The sequence below is a fragment of the Pleurodeles waltl genome, chromosome 8 (assembly GCF_031143425.1).
Source record: "Pleurodeles waltl isolate 20211129_DDA chromosome 8, aPleWal1.hap1.20221129, whole genome shotgun sequence".
In the NCBI taxonomy this organism is placed as follows: domain Eukaryota; kingdom Metazoa; phylum Chordata; class Amphibia; order Caudata; family Salamandridae; genus Pleurodeles; species Pleurodeles waltl.
This window is the reverse complement of record NC_090447.1, coordinates 779,739,092-779,759,130: the sequence shown is the minus strand read 5'-3', so window position 1 is coordinate 779,759,130 and position 20,039 is coordinate 779,739,092. Positions and strand designations below refer to the sequence as shown.

At 46.9% G+C, this 20,039-nt stretch overlaps 1 long non-coding RNA gene across 1 annotated transcript; it reads left to right on the top strand.

Annotated features, from left to right (window-relative positions):
* The first annotated feature begins 1,216 nt into the window (after positions 1 to 1,216).
* LOC138249165 (uncharacterized) lies at positions 1,217 to 19,410 on the top strand. Its single transcript, XR_011194755.1, has 3 exons — positions 1,217 to 1,499; positions 2,869 to 2,931; positions 19,216 to 19,410. It is a non-coding gene; the product is annotated as an uncharacterized lncRNA (long non-coding RNA).
* The last annotated feature ends 629 nt before the right edge of the window (positions 19,411 to 20,039 follow it).

Here is a 20,039-nt window from a genome sequence, read left to right as displayed (position 1 = left end):
TAAGAGGTACGCTGACATGGTGAATAGAGCCAAAACTAAAAATATAGCGCAAGGGGATTGGGTATTGGTGAAGAAACCCAACAGGGTGATGAAGGGGGAGTCTGTGTTTCAAACCCCGGTGCGTGTGCAAGGAGTGACAAGAGGGGCAGTCTGTCTGGAAGGAGCGGGGTGGCGGAGCAAGGACGACATAGTTAGGCTCAAGGCTGGTCAAGAGAAAATCATCATGAAAGATGTCCGTGTGGATGGGGCCGAATGCACGGATGATGTTGACGAGTGGCAAACTCACGAAGCCAGGGATGTAGTCATTGATGAGGAGGAATGTGCGAATACACCTTCCAGGCCAGGAATAAGTGAACAGGGGAGTGCAGAGCGATGCGTGAAGGCATGGCGTGGCTTGACGGCTGCCTCAGGACAGAATGGTTGCAGGCCCGAATCTGTGGAGAGCGACAGTCACAATGTAATGGGGTCAAGCCGAGAGGATGCGTGCGCCGTCAAGGCGAATTCACTTCAGTATGTTACTCCGAGCAGGCCAATTAGGCGTATCCGAGCACCCAAGAGGTTCGAAGATTTTGTTATGAGGTGAAGTTCCTTAAGTTTTCTTGTTCTGTTGAAAAGGGAGATGTCGTACGTGAGTTAACGTACGAGGCCGGAGGGACAGAACTGGTCTGTCTTCTATGTTTAGGCGCCTCATGACGCCACGACCAATCCGTAGCGAGGACGGTCGTGACGTCAGGGGGCGGCGCGGCGGAAAGGCAGAGGCGCGAACAAAGCGCGGTGTTGCGGCCGGCCGGCTGCTCGTGGGCCTTATTTCTTGTGGCAAGAATAAAAGATATTAACATGAAACCCGGCTCCCTCGCATCCTTCATACGTGCCACTACACCATTTTCAATCGTTATTTTATCTCTTTTTGAAAGTTGGGGAACTTTCTTTCGCTCCTACTTTGGTATGCATAATTATCTACATCTCACTTCTTGTCAGACCAGACATTTTTAGAAGAAATTACCACCACCTTACTGCACATTTTTCATTTTTGACTTAAGAGTTATATTTTTCTCTCGAGCTCTATTAATACCCAGGACACGTAGATATCAATTAGTGACTCATTTATCAAATCAGTTTTTTCCGCTCGCATTATGCCGCTGTACGCTTTAGGATTTCGAAACCGTTATATGGTAAAACATAATCTCTCTGACTACTCGTTTTAGAAAACAGACTAGATTACACAGTACTGGGTCCTGGGCTGGTTTTGTTTTAATACTCGTAGTCTCTATACAGTACTCTTGTCACTGCTTTGTTACTGTTAGCATTAGATGCACTTGCTTTCCACACCTCCATTACTATGTGTATTTGTCCTATAGGCTTATCATGGTCATGTCTGCTTTCATTTAAACTTACCTGAATCCTACCTATTGGTTTCAAGATTTGCACCAACAAGACACCTTGGTGCACCCGAATATTCCTCTTCAACACGTTTGACATTTGGAACTTATTCTGCTTTGGTAGGTTTTCCTTATAGATAATTATTTTTCCTTTTTTTAGCCTTATAGATATGGGCTTTTTGGGAGTCCTTCTTATCACCTATTGTCAAGCTTTTTCAATATCGACATTTGCGCACTTTTTCACTTGAATACATAGTAATTATCATGGATAGTCTGTTTTATTCTATACATTCATTTCCATTTTTATAATCTACACCATTGGTTCACTCTGGGTGTACACCATTCCATCTCAACATTACTGTTTTTTCCACAGTTTTTTCCTCCTTTTCTCTGTTTTTTTACACTTTTTCATTCTTTTTTGTCTGGTTTAGCACTACAAATTTAACTGCATATATCCGTCCGAAATTATAGAAAAATTCCTTGTGTTTTTTTTTTCTCTTTCTGTATGTATACACCTCACAGCCTTGAAAAAGTCATGTTGACGAAAGACATGTTGGCTGTTATTCCTCTTGATGTATGATGGATACTACCCTATGGAATACTTTTGGATGAACAATAAACGTGACTACACATCAGTTTCAAATTGGAATCCTCATTGACACATACGGAAGCCAATTGGATGTACTTGGTGTGCCCTGGCATTTACTTATGAACTCTCAAGCATCATATGCTAGTCTTATGATGCTATTTGCATTCTTTGTGGCTGGATGCTCACCAGTTGGACACCCATTGAGTTACTTTCAGTAATATATTGACTACGCTATCCTAACTATAATATGTATGTTTATAGGAGGTGCGAACGTTGTACACAGCCACTTTCCTTTCTTCGTTCAGAATGTCAACAGATAATTTTCCCCTGTGTTAGTTACCGAAAAAACTATTGAAAAGCTTTTAAACTACCAATCTGATTATTGTGTCTATGCCCTTATTTGTTCATATGAGAAAGTGTATGTTGGAAGTATGATCCAGCTGGTGAAGAAGTGGGTGCAGGAACACATGAAGGCTATTAAGAATGTAGACAAGTAGTATCCGGTGGCACGTCATTTTGCCATTTTTTACAAAAGCAATTCTGCTCTGTTGGGGTTTTTTCCCTCGATAGAATTCCTGTGTCTCCTGGCTGGGGGGGTGTGGGGGGTGGAAATCATATACAAAAGTTGCGACTGTTGGAGTCCAGGTACATTGTGGAACTCAATACGAAGAGGCCTAATGATTTGAACAAGGAATAAGGTCGCTCTGTGTACCTAGGTAACTGAGTATCCTTTCCTTTGCATGCTGTGGGGGGAGCCCATTTGGGCGGTCCTATCCCAGTAAGTAGACAACAATAGGCACTCAATGAGGTTGTAAAGTGGAATTTATGTAATATTTTGAGTCCTCCAGCTTTAAGCTTATTTTTAGTTTCAACTTTTTACACTTTCACATTTTATTTCAGGTTCAAGATTTGGCCAAGGGTATTAAGCAGCAGGCATGAGTCTCCGGCTCTAGAGTAAAGGAGGTAAGAAAGTATTTTTTTTATATTTATTGTGATTTTTTTTGTGGAAATCAGTGTGATGGGGATGAACACTGACTGGGCTCTGATTTTCTTTAGGTGATTTCTTTTGATGGAAAGAATTTGTCCACTTAGGCATGATTGTGGGAGGAGTTTAAGCCACAGGATATATGTTTTGATAGTCTCACAATGTCTTGCTTTCTGTTTTTAGCCCCTAAAATATATGAATATGGTTGTAATGGTGAGAGACATAGTATATGAGGGCATTATGGTGTCATGAGTAAAGACTCACAATTAACTGAAGAGTGAGATATAGCAATAACATTTTTAAATGTGTGGTAATTTTGAAATGCAGTGAGTTTGTGACATATTCTCAACTGTACCACAATATAGTAATGTGTTAATTTATTTGCATGCCCTGAACTGTGGATACCAAGCCAGTATGGCAGGTATTGTTTGCTGATGTATAAAATTATGTATGTACTATAGAAAATCCAAGTGGCATATGGGAGTTTAATTACATTGGTTTGTTTTTAGGTATTCAAATACTAGTATTCGTTAGAAGTTTAAGTTGGCTGACAATGATGACACAGCCTTGTTTTCTTTGCCTCCTTGTATTCAGTTTTCTATGTCTATGTTTATCTGTAAGCGCCTTTTTAAACTGCACAGTAATGGTGTTTCTCAACCTGTGATCAAGGGATGGTGTACGCCTAAACGTGTTGCGTTTGGCAGGCTATGCACCACTGAAAATTCAAAAATAAATTTTGGATTGGTTATGTGGATGTCCTGATTTTCTTCGCAATGCGCGTTTGCCGGCTGGCAGTAGCTTTATTATATTTTCCAGGAACCTCACCTGTATACGCACCAGAGTCATTTGGGTCTCAGCGGTGAGGACTATGGTTTTCTAACCCACGTCAATCCCATACTTACTAGCTTGTAAGTATGGGATTGACATGGATAAATTGTAATAACCATTCAGTATTGGCACTGTTAAAATAAAGGGCCCCAATCATTACAAAACATATTTTGTCATCTATGTACTCAAGCGTGAATGTGGCCTACAATACGTGGGCAGCACAAAATTACAGGTACATAAAAGACTATTGCAATACTTCAGGGCAATAGCTAATAAGGACTTTACCCATACAGTGGCCTGACACATTGTCGTGTTCCATAAGGGGAATGCAAAAGGCGTGCAATATTTTGTTATTGATTCTGTCCCAGCTCATCAAAGGGGAGGCAGAGAATTAATTTTGAGACAACTTAAATATAAATTCATTTTGAAATTGCACACCAAAACTCCAAAAGGTTTGATATTGAGGATGAGATATGCACTTTTTTAGCCTCTTCATGATCACAATGATTAGATTGGTGTGTACAGTACTTTTGGGATTCCAATCACTTGTTGTTTTTATTATTAGGCGGGGTGCCAAGTGATCCTTAGACATTCTTGGAATATAGTTAAGCCCAATTACCCACTTGGGAGTGTCAGTGGGATCCTTATGGCTGAGACGATATAATTTCTTAGTGCATTTATGATGAGGAGTGGTTATTTATTTCACTATGAAACTATATTATCATAGGTTATTAGGGAAACACACATATATTACTTTACTTTGGTCACACAGTATATGCATCTAAATTTACAGCCTTTTGCACAACATTAGTTTAGACATGAATATGATGTGATTGTCAAGTAAGATTATTGGATAATTAATGTATTGAGCAACTAATTGTTTGCGTGCATTTTTGCACTCTTTAATGAAATCATATTTGTATGGACTATTGTAGATAGTAGATTAATTTTGACTTTGCCCAAAGCACAGCAACTTGAATCATTCAATTGCTGATAGGCTTCAGTGATGTACCTGTTCAGAGTTCATACCTCTATGTTACCACCCTTATCGGAATTACAAATTATGACTTCCTTTTCTGAGCACAATTTCCTGATTAGAGTATGATAACTTCTCTTTTGAGGATTGAGCTTAGTTTTCTTCACTTTACTTTTACAGGAACACATTGGGCTTGATTACATCTTGGTGGAGAGGAATATTCTGGCCATCCAATTATATCCTATGGAAATTTTAATACAGTGGATGGGATAGCTGTCATGTTTGTGAAAGAGTATTCCATCCATCGAGATCTAAATCAGGGCCACTGTCTTCACATTCTCTATGACACACTTATTGAACGTGTCAATACAATTTTTAGGGATGGTGGGTGAAAATGCTGAAGCCAGCTTAAAGGGTGTACTTTCTATTCTATAAACCTCCAAGTTCATGGAATCAATGATTTGTTGTTCCGTCACCATTTCAGACATGCCAATATTCTCATTAGTCAATTCCTGAAGATCCCTCATTAGTTGTAGTTCAGATACCTTGAGTTATCTTCAACCTGGTTTCTCACCTTCTGCTTCTCTTAAGGATGTGGTCTTCTTTGCAGATGAAAGTTGGCCAATTTCAAATTCCTGACATAGTTGAAAAGTCAATATGACTTTGCCAGCAGTTCAGTTCACTTTAAGGCCAATATGTCAGCCCCAGGGGTAGAATCTGCATTCACTTATTACTCAATTCCACATCCGATAAATTGACTACTGTCATAGCTATTTCCACATTTACTTTTTCTTCCATGTTGTTTGATTTTGTGTTTTTGGCTTTTCTGTGACACCTTGTGCACTGTTGTTTTCTCTGGTTCCTCCTTAGTCTGGCCAAAATTTCTGCCTTCGTGGCCGCAGAGTTTGTATGCAATATACCCTAAAAAATACAATTCATCTACTAGTGAAAAGGTACCACTTCATCCCACTCTTTACAACTACATCCTGCTCTTTTATCCACTGTGTTAGTCTCTATCTCTGTGCTGGGCTCAGAACAAGTTTTGCTCATCTTGTTTTCTTGCATTCCTCTATTACCCTCTATCAATTTCTGTCTTCTTAATGTGGCAAAACATTTAGCAAAAGTAAAAATGTGGCCCAGTTTGTCACAAAAAAATCTTTTGGGCTTTCCTGGCTTTGACTATGTTCTCCTGTTTTTCAATCTGCTCATCATTTCATCACAATACTTTTGTGGCACTATTTGTTTCCCATATGCATCAATCTCTATGATAAGTGAGTCAATTTTGCACTGTAACTCCATGCTGTCAGTTTCTGCGTATTTGACTGATTCCCATCAATCGCTTCGAAGCTTCAATAATACTTTCCACCCGCTCTTTCATCATTGATGGATTAGGCTTTTTATCTATATCTATATCTATATCCACATCTATATCTATATCCATATTTATATCTATATCTATCTATCCATATCTATATATATATTCAAGATAAATAGATATGAAGTTAAGAATAACAAATATATATTTCCTTTAAATGCAGTTGCCTTTCAATATTGTATCCCTTGATACACAGTCCACGTTATTAGTGCATTTCCATATTCTCAGCCTCAATATTCTGTAGTACAGTCATCCCTAAGGATGAGGAAAAACTAAATTGCGGTCACAGAAATACAGGGAGTAAAGGTGGAGTGGTCTGGAATAATTTAGGGCCTGATTTAGATATTGGTAGAGGGGTTATTTCATCACAAGGGTGACAGATGTCCTGTCCGACTAAATATAAATCCAATTTTATCCTATGGGAATTATACTTCAGTGGACGGAGTAACCCATCAGCCGAAATTTAAATCAGGCCCTCTGTCAGGTATACATTGAGCAATGATAAGCAAAACAATGAGTGATAATGAAGATGAAGGATTTTTCAGTAATATAGACCACTATGAGCAACTATGACTGAAAACTATCAAGTGAGGACAAATGGGAAGAAGACTGTAGCTAAAACAAAGTTACTATCATGAAGAGGATGTGTAGCAAGTGAAACAGCAGAAGCAGTAGCAGAGTAGATTGAGTTAGAAAAATCTGGCCTGATTTAATGTTTGTCAGACAGGTAGGTATTTCTCACGTTTGTGACAGAGTACCCCTGGAAAAACTTCTAAATTGGGCTACTTAGTGAAAATATATAACTACATTTCAATAGTAATGCTGCAACAAACACAGTAGAAGATTTACTAAGTTTTCCTACAAAACAGCATTGCAATAAAAGTTGCTGCTTTTCTTTGCCTAAAAGTGACCAAAGTAGTAGGAAGTTACAAAAAGCATTACGATACATTACATTAGGGCAACATTCCAGCTTTCCAACTTTCCAAATCAGGATTTGCAATGGAAAGTAAATCTGAAAACAACACTTTGCATTGCTTTTTTCACTTTTTTAAAGCAAACTCTGAGTAAAGTGTTAGTAAATATGCCCCTAAATATTAAATGATCACTACACAAGTGTTGGTAAACAAGGAGTAGTATAGATCCAGCATCATGGGCCCAATGGTTGACAGGTGTCATTTAAAAGGGTAGCCATCTGCGTTTCACTGATAATTTACTATCCATTACAGGGCCAGAGTGACATTGGTGGCATTGTTAACCCCCAATTTAGCAGCTTAAGTTGGAGTACTCACTGTACCTAATGGCTAGGTAATAGAGTATCAGGAAGAGGAACATAAGAAAGAAGAAATCTTGTGAGAAAAGAAAGAATGATGGTAGAACCTGGCAAGGTAGAAGGAGGAGAAGAGAAGGAAGAATGAGTGAAAGTAAGGAAAGGTTAAAGGAAGGATGTCTGAAAGGTAGGTAATGGAAATGAGAGAGTCAAAAGATCAGTGGAAGGTCTGGTTCAAGGTTCGATGTTTAGAAGGATGAATGGATTCATAGAACTAAGGGTGATAAGATCTGTTGGTGAAAAGATCAAAGGCTGGATGGATAGGGATATGTGGATGGATGCCTCTTAGGATTGTTTTCTGCAGGAGGAGATCCCTTCTCCACTACAAAAAAAGTCCTGCCTGTAACACAGGCACCCTTGCAGCATGGCACAAGTGTGCCTGCATTGGTGTTAGGAAGTATGCCAGCTCTAGAAGAGCAGAAGTGCACCATTTCATAGCAGATATGCAACAGTTCTGCTCTCTCCTTTTCATGCAATGGTCACCGCAGAGAGACTCAACATGGGGAACTCTTTACAGGTAAAAAAAAGGTTTGTATCTGTGGTGCTGCAGATCATGGCAGAGTTGCCACATATCAGATAGAGATCTCATGGGTCACACAAGGAAACCAACTTGAGTGCCATAAGTGAACAATTCCAGGGGCTTCAGGGCCCAAATCAGCAACCATAGACCATGCATGTGAAGTTGGTTTGCACTGAGTAGGAGAAGATTCCAATGTCCATGCAGGGAATGTCTTGTGGAGTCATCTCTCTGCCCTTGGATAATCCTGGGAGAACACATAAACAGAGTTCTTGTCCTGCGGTTGGTGTGTAAACATGATGTAACAGGACTTCCAAGCCAGTCGTAGCAAGCCAGTTCCCTTCCACTGCTGATCGCTTCCAAAGGTTCCAAGCCAGTTGTGGCATCCCAGCTCTATACCAATGCTTCCACATCAAACCAGCATGACAGTAGAGTAAACTAGGAGTGAGTAAGTTGAATATAGGGGCCTTCCAAGGGAGGTCTAAGGTGTTGTGAAGGAGGGTTGAGGCAACAATGTGGAAAGCACTGTGATAGAAGAATGTGATGGCAATCGGAAAAACACAAATGTATGGGATGCAGGAAGAGTGAGGTAGGATCTAGTTGCAGGGGCCACTCATTGATCATGCATCTTGTGATGTACCCTTTGACGTTTGTCTATAGTTGTTGAGTGACAATGTGTAATAGTTCCAGACGAGACTAAGAACATACTGATATTATAAACGCAATAGCATTTATGACCTCTCCCCCATGATATGATTGACCAACTAGTATGTGGGAAATCTTATCCACACCTCTATTTGCAGTAATTCACACATATATTATATTCCTGATTCTGAGTTGGTCAGAATTTAACTACCCTGGCACAAAACCTTGTTTGCACAGGGGTCTAAATTCCAAGTTAGGTTGCATTTACCGCACTTAGGTACACAACACCCCATAATCACCCAACGACAACTAGACCACAAACACTTCAAAGCAGTCATAAACAGGCACGTTGTGAAACACCACACATCTATACACACAAAAAGCTGTATGTAGCAATGACACACAATTAATATCAGTGAACACACATCCAAGCAATGACACAGGTGACACGTCACATACAACCAACATACAAAGAAATCCACAGATGCAGCACCATACATACGGATGCACACAACATCCCATACAATCCCATAAGCAAGCAGTCAGACACATTGCAACATGCACACAGCACAACCTATCTACCGAGCACATGAAACAACACAGACACAACCCATACACAGACCTCACACATGTTGCACACAGATGTCACACCACCATGTAGAAGGAAACCAGGACAAGCATTTCATCTTGCCAACCACAGCATTGTAGGCAGATGTAATGGAAAAATAACAATAAATATGAACTATATACAGAGGGTGCCAAATGGTAAGTCCAATGTGCAGAACTGCACAACACATAGTCCACATTTCATGGGCCCAACTTGACTCCTATCAGCAAATAGGCCTCCACGTCATGGGGCATAAATTGAACATGCAGGCACCTCAGGGGCTTGGGGTTGGTGGAGGCTTGAATTTGGAAATGGGTGTCTCTGTTTGGGTTTGGGAGGGGGGACTTTGGCTCTGGTAGGGGTGGACTTTCTGCTGGGTGGAGGAGCAGGGGAAACACCAGAGGGGGCACTAGAGGAATAGGAGATGGAAGGGCCTGCGAGCTGCAGGGGGACATGACGTTAAGGGGCAACAATGGGTGGGACAGGAATAGGGAGGAGGTCATGGGTGGCAAGGAAGATCTTTTCAGGTACACTGGGCAGTCACATGAATGAGGGATGGGAGTGGAGGTAGAAGGAGTGTTTGTGTGACATGTTGGTGTACTGTACGTGGATGCTGGTGTGTGCAATGTGTGCATGTGTGTGAGTGGGTGTATGCTGGGTGGGTGCATGTGTATGTCTTAGGAGGAAGGGTGTAGAGATGCAGGAAGAGGGAATGGAAGATGTGTGAGTGAATGTTGGGGTGGTGTGTGCAAGTGAGGTGGATGTGCTGCAGGTGGCAGAGAAGGTGGTCGTGGTGAGTGCAGATGTTGTGTGTGGGGTTGGTGACTGTGAGTCTGCTGTTGTGGTGATTGAGGGTATGACAGGAATGCTATCAGGACCAGTGTGTGATGATGCAGTGCTGGCAGGTGTGAGTGGTGATGTGACTGTAAGGGAGGCAGTGTTGAAAGTGTCTGTTGTGTGTGTGCATTCCTGTGGGTTTGTTTGTGGTGCTTATGTTGGTCTTGTGCATCTTGTCTGTTGTAGTGGGTGCATGCTGGTCTATAGGTGTGCCCTGGATGGGTGAAAGGAGAGAGTTTGTGGATTGGGAACAGGTAGCTGGAGGGGGGACGGAAGATGAAGGGACACTGGCTGCCATCAATGAGGAGGCCAGAGCCTGAAATTATCTCTGTAGGCCAGACAAGGCACAGTGAATGCCTTCCAGGTAGGCATTGGACTGCTGCATCTGGGATGCCAGTCTATGGATGGCATTCACAATGGTTGTCTGCCCTATAGAGATTGACCACAGGAGGTCAATAGCCTCCTCATTGAGGGCTGAAGGGCTGACTGGGGCAGGGGCAGAGCTACCTGTGGCGAAGGAGATGCCCACCCTCCTGGGTGAGCAGGCACGAGCAACTGGGTGGGGAGCTACAGGGAGGGTGGTGCTGGTACGGGGGTGGCAGGCAAGGATGGTGCTGGGATGGTCCCAGGTGGCTCTGCCACCACCAGGGAGCCGTCATCAGAGGAGGACTCTGAATTAGATGTCATGGTGGCTCCAGTCTCCCCGTGGTGCTCCTCTCACCCTCCATACCACTGGTCCACTAGGCTTTGCTGGTGTCAGCCTCCTGGGTCCCATGAGTTGCTGCATCTCCATTCACAGGTGACCTTCCTCCTTCTCCAGATGATGCTACTGAACACACAGACAGAGGTGGACAGAGAAGGAGGGTGGGAGCAAAAGAAAGGGAGGAAATGGTAAAAGCCCACACATCCACTTCACATTCAAACAATGCACACATTTACCCCTGTTGGGAAAACAAGAGCCCATATTGCAGTCATGAGCAATAGAGTCCAGCAAGCCATATCCATACTTATCACCAATTACCTCATCCCTGCAGCCTAGACAATCAATCAATCAATCAATCAATCAAGAATTTATAAAGCGCGCTATGTACCCGACAGGGTTTCGAGGCGCTGGGGGGGGGGGTGCTGCTAGCGTTCGAAGAGCCATGTCTTGAGGAGTCTCCTGAAGGTGAGGAGGTCCTGGGTCTGGCGTAGTGAGGTGGGGAGAGAGTTCCAGGTCTTGGCGGCGAGGAAGGAGAAGGATCTGCCGCCAGAGGTCTTGCGCTGGATTCAGGGGACGATGGCGAGGGCGAGGTTGGCCGAGCGCAGTTGACGTGTGGCGACGTAGAAGTTGAGTCTGGTGTTCAGGTAGGTGGGTCCGGTGTTGTGGAGTGCCTTGTGTGCGTGGATGAGGAGTTTGAAGGTGATCCTTTTTTCCACAGGGAGCCAGTGGAGGTCCTTCAGGTGGGGGGAGATGTGACATCGGCGGGGTACGTCGAGGATCAGGCGGGCGGATGCGTTCTGGATGCGTTGGAGTCGTTTGATGTCTTTCGTTGGGATGCCTGTGTAGAGTGCGTTGCCGTAGTCAAGTCTGCTACTGACGAGGGCTTGAGTCACCGTCTTCCTGGTTCCTGTTGGAATCCACTTGAAGATCCTGCGGAGCATGCGGAGGGTGTTGAAACAAGAAGAGGAGACGGCGTTGATCTGTTTGGACATGGTGAGAGCAGAGTCGAGGATGACGCCGAGGTTTCATGCGTGGCTGGCTGGGGTGGGTGGGGGTCCGAGGGCGGTGGGCCACCAGGAGTCGTTCCAGGCCGAGGGGGTGCGTCCGAGGATGAGGACTTCCGTCTTGTCGGAGTTGAGCTTCAGGCGGCTGTTGCTCATCCACTCGGCGATGGATTTTAGTCCCTCGTGGAGGTTGGTTTTGGCGGTGAGCGGATCTTTGGTCAGGGAGAGGACGAGCTGGGTGTCGTCGGCGTAGGAGATGATGCTGAGGTTGTGTTGACGGGCCAGTCGTGCGAGGGGGGCCATGTATACGTTGAACAACGTTGGGCTAAGAGAGGATCCTTGGGGGACGCCGCAGATGAGGTTGGTGGCTTTGGAGCGGAAGGATGAGGGTTCTGTCGGAGAGGAAGGATGAGATCCAGTTGAGGGCTTTGTCTTGGATGCCGGCTTCGTGGAGACGGGTTAGCAGGGTGCGGTGGCAGACTGTGTCGAAAGCGGCAAATAGGTCGAGGAGGATGAGGGCTGAGGTTTCGCCGTTGTCCATTTGTTGTCTGATGTCATCTGTGGCGGCAAGGAGTGCGGTCTCAGTGCTGTGGTTTTGTCTGAATCCAGATTGTGAGGGGTCTAGGATGGAGTTGACTTCTAGGAAGTGGGCGAGCTGTGCGTTGACGATCTTCTCGATGACTTTCGCTGGAAAAGGGAGGAGAGAGATCGGTCGGAAGTTTTTGAGATCGTTGGGGTCAGCCTTGGGTTTCTTGAGGAGGGGTTGGATTTCTGCTTGCTTCCAGCTGTCTGGGAAGGTGGCGGAGTTGAAGGAGAGGTTGATGATCTTGCGGAGTTTGGGGGCGATGGTGGCGTCGGCTTTGTTGAATACGTGATGTGGGCACGGGTCAGTGGGAGAGCCTGAGTGGATAGAATTCATGGTTGTTAGGGTTTCGGCGTTGTCTACTTGGGTCCAGGTGGTGAGGCGGCAGGCGTGGGAGGAGTCGTCGGGGTAGGGTCTGGCGGAGGTGCGGTGTTGAAGCTGTCGTGGATGGCTGCGATTTTCTGGTGGAAGAAGGTGGAGAGATCGTCGCAGAGTTTCTGGGAGGGAGGGACGTCGTTGATGTTGGCGTTAGGGTTGGAGAGCTCCTTCACGATGCAGAAGAGTTCTTTGCAGTCGTGGGCGTTGTTGTTGAGGCGTTCTGTGAAGTGGGCGCGCTTGGCGAGTCGGATCCGTTGGTGGTGTTCACGGTTGGCATCCTTGAGGGTGGCAAGGTTGTCGGGTGTGCGCTCGAGGATCCATTTCTTCTTGAGTTTCTGGCAGGTGCGTTTGGAGGTGGTCAGTTCGGCTGTGAACCATGCTGGTTTTTTCTTTTCTTGGTTGGCGGTTGGGTTTCTTGAGTGGGGATAAGGTGTTGGCGCAGTTGAGGATCCATTGATGGAGGTTGATGGCGGCGGTGCTCGGGTCGGTGGGTTCGGGTGGTGGGTTTTTGACGAGTGTGCTGGTTAGTTGGTCGTTGGTGACTTTTCCCCAGCGGCGGTGAGGCGGTAGAGGGATGCGGAGGTGTTCGGTGTTTTTCTTGAAGGAGAAGTGGACGCAGTGATGGTCGGTCCAGTGGAGTTCGGAGGTGTGGCTGAAAGAGATGTGGTTGCTTGAGGTGAAGAGTGGGTCAAGCGTGTGTCCGGCGATGTGGGTGGGAGTGTTGACCAGCTGACGGAGTCCGAGGTTGAGGAGGTTAGTGGTCAGTGATGCGGTGTTGGCGTCGTTGTTGTTTTCCAGGTGGAAGTTAAGATCTCCCAGGAGGATGTAGTCTGGAGAGGTGAGGGCGTGGGTGCTTGCGAGGTCGGAGACGGTGTCGCTGAAGGGGGCTCGTGGTCCTGGGGGGCGGTATATGAGGGTTCCTCTGAGGGTAGTGTTGGGGTCCGTGTGAATCTGAAAGTGGAGGTGTTCGGCTGTCTTGAGGGTGTCGTCCATGTGGGTGTGGATCTTGAGGGTGGATTTGTGGGCAATGGCTATCCCTCCGCCGATTCCGTTGGTGCGATCTCTTCTGGAGATCTTGTATCCGTCAGGTATGGCGATGGCGATGTCAGGGGCTGAAGAGTCGTTCCAGCAGGTCTCGGTCAGGAAGGCCACGTCTGGGGCGGTGGTGTCGAGCAGGTCCCAGAGCTCGATGGCGTGTTTTCGTGCGGAGCGTGTGTTGAGGAGGATGCAGTGCAGGTGGTTTGTATTGGTTGTTGCTGGCTTCGTAGTTCTGTTGCAGGAGAAGTTGCAGGTGCGGCAGGAAAAAGGTCCTTTGGGGTGCTTCGGGGTGGCCAGGAAGCACTCTGTGGAGGGGCCAGGGTTGAGGGCAAGGAGTTCGCGGGCCGAGTATCGGAAGCAGGAGGTGCGGGGGCGTGAGGACCAGGGGGGGTGGCGCAGGGCGCGGTCCAGACGCGGACGGGCGCAGACGGGCTTGCCTCTGGCGCGTCTCCGGAGCGCCAGCGGCGTGCCCGCTGCGCGACGCGCAGCACCAGCCATTAAGAAGGGAGGGGGAGGGGGAGGGAGGAGCAGCTGGGAGGCGGGAGGGAGCGGCGAATGGGGGCGCGAGGGGGGCGGGGCCGCAGGGAGGCAGCGGCAGGGAGCGGAGAGCAAGGGGGAGCGCACAAGGGGCGAAAACACGAAAAACAAGGCAAAAAAGTCAGGCACAATTTTTTAAAACAGTCACAATTTCAAAACAGACACAGAAATACACTAATGGCACAGTATACAATCGGGGAAACAGCAATCAGAGGGGCACAACGGGGGCAGAAGCGCAGGAGGCGAGGCGCTTGAAAACAGTAAAAGCGCACTTACAGGACGCCGAAAAGTGGCACAAACAGAAGGGGCACGACGGGGGCAGAAGCGCAAGGAGGCAAGGCGCTGAGAATGAGGAAAAACACTTACAGGACGACGGCGGAAAGCGGCACACGGGTCAAGTGAAGCTTACTAGAGCCCACTAGACACCAGGGATGAGGCGCAGGAGGATGCCTGCGGGTGGAGGAGGGCCTCAAACACGCTAGCAGCAGCGTGGGCGGGGGTCAGAGGCAGGAGACAGCAGGTTGGTACTGCGTACGTGGGGGGCGAGCTCTGGACCAAAAACAGGTCAGAGGTCGCTCACTCGCGACGCGCAGCGCCAGCCATTAAGAAGGGAGGGGGAGGGAGGAGCAGCTGGGAGGCGGGAGGGAGCGGCGAATGGGGGCGCGAGGGGGGCGGGGCCGCAGGGAGGCAGCGGTAGGGAGCGGAGAGCAAGGGGGAGCGCACAAGGGGCGAAAACACGAAAAACAAGGCAAAAAAGTCGGGCACAATTTTTTAAAACAGTCACAATTTCAAAACAGACACAGAAATACACTAATGGCACAGTATACAATCGGGGAAACAGCAATCAGAGGGGCACAACGGGGGCAGAAGCGCAGGAGGTGAGGCGCTTGAAAACAGTAAAAGTGCACTTACAGGACGGCGAAAAGTGGCACAAACAGAAGGGGCACGACGGGGGCAGAAGCGCAAGGAGGCAAGGTGCTGAGAATGAGGAAAAACACTTACAGGACGACGGCGGAAAGCGGCACACGGGTCAAGTGAAGCTTACTAGAGCCCACTAGACACCAGGGATGAGGCGCAGGAGGATGCCTGTGGGTGGAGGAGGGCCTCGAACACGCTAGCAGCAGCGTGGGCGGGGGTCAGAGGCAGGAGACAGCAGGTTGGTGCTGCGGACGTGGGGGGCGAGCTCTGGACCAAAAACAGGTCAGAGGTCGCTCACTCGCAACGCGCAGCGCCAGCCATTAAGAAGGGAGGGAGGAGCAGCTGGGAGGCGGGAGGAAGCGGCGAATGGGGGCGCGAGGGGGGCGGGCCGCAGGGAGGCAGCGGCAGGAAGCGGAGAGCAAGGGGGAGCGCACAAGGGGCGAAAACACGAAAAACAAGGCAAAAAAGTCGGGCACAATTTTTTTAAACAGTCACAATTTCAAAACAGACACAGAAATACACTAATGGCACAGTATACAATCGGGGAAACAGCAATCAGAGGGGCACAACGGGGGCAGAAGTGCAGGAGGCGAGGCGCTGATTGAAAACTCCTACATGCCTGTCAACTGGCTAACTGACTAATCCAACAATTTCATCCATAAACATACTCAACTACATGTCAGTCATGACAGGATGAAACAAATCTGACATCAGAGGAAATGTGCACACAAACTAAATGACAGGTATGTGTGGATTACATTTGGTGCAGATGTCCATTGATATTGCAATTAAATCAATTGCAATGTAAAATAAAGATACCTGTCAATACCCAAATACAGTGCCAATAAGATCACTTTGGGCTACTACAGTATATGCAGAGATGGAGTATGAAGCCAATAAAATGCCTGCACATTTGAGTAACTCATATGCACAGTAGAATGTGTGTTACAGTACCACCACTTCTGTTCCTGCATGGCTTTACATAGCTAACGTATCACACTCCAACATGATTGGTGTGACAACCAAGACTGTAAACTCCCCAAATTTCATCCTACCACATAAATCCCAAGTCCAGTAAGGGTCACAGTAGACAACCATGCAGAAGTCACCTCCGCTGCCCTCAAGTGCCCATCCAACTCTGGGTAGGTCACCAACAGTATGCAGGCCATTAGTTGGGTCAGGGTCCGACGGGCACCCCTTCCACGTTGGGAAGCCATCCCCAGTTGGGCCGCTGCATCTTCCAGGCCCAGCGTCTCAGGTACTCCCACTGCTTCCTGCAGTGGATGTTCTGCCGGCTATGGACCCCCAGGGTCCGCACTTCCTTGGCAATGGCTCTCCACAACCCTTTTTTCTGGTGGGCGGTGACCTGCATGGGAAACATTAAGAAAATGGAGGACATAATGTAAATGATACCAATACAGTTGCAACCTTTGGCAACACACAACATACACAGCATATTCACATTGCTAATATACACAGACTACACACATCATGTGCATGTAAAATCCCAAATCAGTCATCACATGTCAATGTGCAAACACATTCACCATCAAACACCACCCAAAATGTTGAACAAAGGATGTTGTACTTACCTGTTGCCCTGGAGCCCCATACAAACACCCATACAAGGGTAGGACCCCTTTTCCCAGTTTATCGAGCTCCTCAGCTGTGAAGGCTGTAGCCCTATCCCCTGCAGTGCATGCCATCTTGGCTCCAAGATTCAGGACTCAGCAGCACACGAACTGGAGGTCTTCCTTGCCCGAATGCCAGGAGTCAAGTGAGCTTGCTCATACAAAATGGTGATCACAACTGCAGCGGTCATGATCGTCAGCACTGGCGGCGATCGTCATTAGTCCCAGATTCCCATGGACGTCAATGCTAACCAATGAGGAGTTGCACAGCGGTTCTGACTCTTTTCTACCATGACGACTGCAGCCGGTGGAATGAGGTCACTTCCATCTGTCCTATGCTGGAAGGACAGACAGGTGTCATTTTAGTATTTTATGACAGTCCTGGGTTCACACTGCATCATTACCTGCATATCGTCACAAAATAAGTCATGTAGGTTACATTTTGTGAACAATCACATGTAGTGGGTGTCAGGTGACATCACCACACTTGTCACTACATATGTTTGTATTGACAATCCGTATGGTGGAACACATGGAAAGTCTTAATTTATACATCACTACATGTCCTGTACACGTCCCTTATGTGGCATTGTCTGTGCAGGAATGGAGTCTGGAGTAATGTGTCTTTCCATAACATGACAGTCAACCTACATGACCAATAGTTCATGATTGTCGTATGTCATACATGGTTCACAATATTGTGAGATGTGCCCAGTTTGTTGTTTGTTTCCCTGCCTAGATACCCCCAAAATGGAGTGATGAGGAATGCACAAGTTTACTGGCCCCTAGTAGATCTTGAAACCATGGAAGAGCACCACATCATCATGACCTATCGACTGAACCGTGTGTCCATCAAGGAATTGGTTGCCCAGTTGGAGCCAGACCTCCTGCTGGCTTTGAGAAATCCCCATGCCATCCCTCTAACAGTCCAGGTGTTAGCAGTCCTGCATTTTCTGGCCAGTGGCTCATTTCAGGTGACTATGGGACTGGCTGCAGGAATGTCACAGCCCACGTTCAGTAAGGTGCTACAGGATGTGCTGGATGCCCTACTCAAACAAGTGAACAGGTTCATAAGGTTCCCACAACGTGCTGAATTGCCCACTGTTAAAGCAGCCTTCTACAATATATCACCTGTCCAACATGTAATAGGGGCCATTGATGGGACTCACATCGCCTTGGTACCTCTGAGGGCCAATGAACAGATCTACAGAAACTGGAAGAGTACATATTCGCTCAATGTACAAGAGGTGTGTCTTGCAGACGAGTGCATAACACATGTAACAGTGAAATTCCCTGGTTCGGTACATGATTCCTACATCCTGAGGAACAACAGTATCCCTGCACTGATGTTACAGCTACAGGGAGAGGGGCCTGGCTAACAGGTATGTGTACTGCTCTCTATGTCAGACATATGATATCCCTCCCTACACAGCCTAGCATTGTTACCAATCGTCACATCTGGACAGCTTTTGACACCTGTTAGACAGCCAAATACAGGAGGAGAGAACAGGTACAATGAGGCACATGGCCGGACAAGGCGAGTGATTGAGAAGATTTTTTGACTCTTGGTCCCTTGGTGCCCTACTATACCGACCAGGGAAAGTGCAAGATCGTGGTTGCATGCTGCATGCTCCATAATCCGGCCCTCAGAAGGCACATCCCACTGTTGGAGGAGGGGTACATTGAAGCTGGACCAGTGGTTGAGGCCGGTGACTCTGATACTGAAAGGAGGAGGCAGACGAGGATGAGGTACATGACAACAGGACTGACCTGATCGTCACTACTTTTGATGATAAACAGGCATGTATGATTTAGATGTCATGTGCACTTGGACTATGTGTTGGTAAAGCTAGTCTGTACTCAGATTTTGCATGCATCAAGGTGTGTGTGGAGGCTACTACATTCCATCTTGGTTTCCGTCCCTGTATGGTAGCTGAGTTACCATGAGGGGTAGTGGAAATGCATTGCTGCCAATAACATGTGTGAAATGCTGGTGCCATAACAAAACATCCTTATGGTTGTACCAAAGGTTTTGGATCCTCGGTCTGACTGTTTGGGTAAATGTAAGGGACACTTATCAGTCTTGTCCTGCTGTGTAGGCCTCTCATGCTGCATTGTCAACTGCAGCGTGGCACCTACCTGTTCCTGACTATGCAAGTAGGTGATTGGTAGAGGATGTTACCTATGTGAAATCATTACATTACATGTGTGTGAGTGACAATGCAGGCCCTTACATATGTAGTATCATAGCTGCTGTGGCAATCATTCTGTGTTTGTGTTCTACTGCTATTAATGTAGGATTATAGACTACATGCCTTACAACATTGACCCTAATTCCATGTCATTTTCCCTCTTAAGGTCACATGTCTGTTTGCAAGCTGATTGCTGATATGCCTCTTGGCACCCTTGTCACTGGATATTACTACAACATGGATGTATTTACACACCTGCTGGAGATTCCGACTACATCTGTCACTGACATTCTTGTAGTGCTGATATGTGCATTTGATTGTTGCCTGTAAACAGAAATGCCACTTTAAACAATAAAGACAAATGCACCATGACTTGTGCTAATTGGTGTTTATTCACCAGTCCAGAGGAGTGGGGACTTGGTTTAGGTGAAGATCAGAGACGGTGGTCCAGCTGTATGTTTCACAGTCCTGTATCTATTAGCCTTGGGATGATGGGAACTTAGCATTGGACAGCCAACAGGGTGTAACAATGACACACAAAGGTGACAGTTCAGGAGAGGGATCACTTCCTGGTGGGAGGATTGCTCTTTGCCCCAGGTCCTGTACGATGTCTGGATGGCCGACCTCTTTTAAGGGAGGGTTCTTCAGCTGCAGGGGTTGGGGTGCTGGTTGCTTGTGGGTCCTCCTGCTGGGCCTCCATTCCAGGACCAGGTGCTGATGTAGAGGGTTGTGGTGTTGTGTGAATCCTGGATGGTGCCTGCTGTTGGGTGGAGGAAGAAGTACACAGGATGGTGTTAAGTTCTGTGAACGCCCTTAACATGGAGACCATGGTGGCATTGAGTACTTGCCACTGCTGTATGGCCTCCTGGTGGTAATTCCCCTGCAGCCTTTAGCTTTCCTGCAAGGTGCTGAGTATCTGGCCCATCTTGTCCTCGGATTGCTAGTAGGCTCACAGGACTCTGGAGTCGGCCTCCTGGCTAATAGTGTCCT